The following is a 1,818-nucleotide window of genomic DNA, read 5'->3' on the forward strand; positions in this document are numbered from 1 at the left end:
TAAATCCATTGAATCAATATAAAAGTTATTTTTCATATTGAAACTGTTGAAAATACACAACATAGTAAGTTGATCCACATATGACAGCCTCTGAACTTGGTCAATACTAATCTTATATGCAGGCACTGGACTAAAAATACATTCAATCAGTCATAGTTCCAAAAATGAATTCAACAGGTCATCTTGTTAATGCTATAAATTAATTACAACAATAAAATAAAATGTCATCATTAACATACATGAACAACAATATCACATTAAACCACAGAAATTCCAAAATGACATTTCCCTTACATTCATCTTCCAAAAGTGCATTCATCTTTGCCATCTTACATTCATTTAGTTGACTAGTGCTATACACAGGGATGGATTACTGACCGGGCCAATGGGGCCAGTGCCCAGGGGCCCTTGACTACCAAGAGCCCGGGGGGGCCCTGGGCTTTAATGTTGCGCGATCCAGTTTGGTACGAAAAACCCATCAACAATGAAAACGTATGTTTATTTATGCTTGAATATATGTGTCCCTTAGCCTATACAGTGCCTCTTGAATAAGGCTTTTGGTCTGTGAGGGCTCTCAGGCACTCCTGTTACTATTGGGCCCTGTAAATATGAAGGCCTCCAAATCTTTTATAGAACCAGGGCTGTAGCTGGGGTATCCGGGGCCCAATGCAGGTTGTTGCTGTGGGCCCCCTTGAAAACGCGTTCCGGAAGGAGGGACCCTTCAAGCCCGGGGCCCTTAGAAATGTCACCACCTTTTGCCCCGCTAGCGACGGCCCTGTGTAGAACCATTGTCTGTCCCATACGGTTTCAAATTATATTTATTTGAACCACTCTTTGAGCTTCTTTCTTTGTGTAAAGGGTATAGGAAAAAGTACTATTTGTCAGAATCAGAAAGAGATTTATTGCCATTGCACACACAAGAAATTTGTTTTGGTGACAGAAAAAGCTTGAGACAACAACAGTACACAGATAGTAAAATTAAAAATAAAGATAAAGATATGTGAATACGGGGGCATAGAGAGAGCAATTGAGGCTGTTTTAGCATGGCAAAGATTAACATTTTTTGGCTAAACTCACTAGGGGGCCACAGAGCGCGTTTTTCCATTCCAATGCGCTACTTTTACATTGTTTTTCTATGTAAATAAGCGCTAGACAGACGTGTGTAACCGTTGAGCTCGCGTCTCGCAGTCTTCAGCATCTCGCGCATGACACGGCGTTCTAAAAACACTTCTAGTGCTGTTTTTTTTTTTTTCTTTTACTATAATCAAACAATAATGTAAACTGTTATTGTCAAATCAGACCTTAAAAACGAATTAGTTCGTTCTGGCCAAAAATGCTATTTTTTTCTCGTTCCGGTTCCAGTTACCAGTTAGAACAAAATATAAAATATTGCTTTATTTATTCCGAAACAAAAGTATTAAAAGTATTTTCATTTTAATATGATCAGTCTACAATAAATAACGCTCCCAATGGCCAACACTGGAAACTCTATGACTTCATTTGAGAGTTGTAGAGATTGCTGCCAGCTGCCGATATTTTATCTGAACCCCTGCTGGGTACTCTTCTTCAGTCTGCGGGAGGCACTCTGAGGAGAGGTATGTGTTTTAGTTAACGAACGACTTAAATAGTCGTTTTTAGAGTTTATTAAGTAGAAATTAAGATGAGTTTCAAATAAAACATGGTGGCGTTTGTATTGTTGAACGTGTTGTATTAAACACGGGATTACTAATGTTGAAAACGCTTAAATTAGTGTTTGTCTAATTTTTGGGATTAATATATCTCAAGTATCAATTTACATTGTGTTCATCATCTAAAGTA

Source organism: Sinocyclocheilus rhinocerous, unplaced genomic scaffold (genome assembly GCF_001515625.1).
Source record: "Sinocyclocheilus rhinocerous isolate Xijiao unplaced genomic scaffold, SAMN03320098_v1.1 scaffold1316, whole genome shotgun sequence".
Classification (NCBI taxonomy): domain Eukaryota; kingdom Metazoa; phylum Chordata; class Actinopteri; order Cypriniformes; family Cyprinidae; genus Sinocyclocheilus; species Sinocyclocheilus rhinocerous.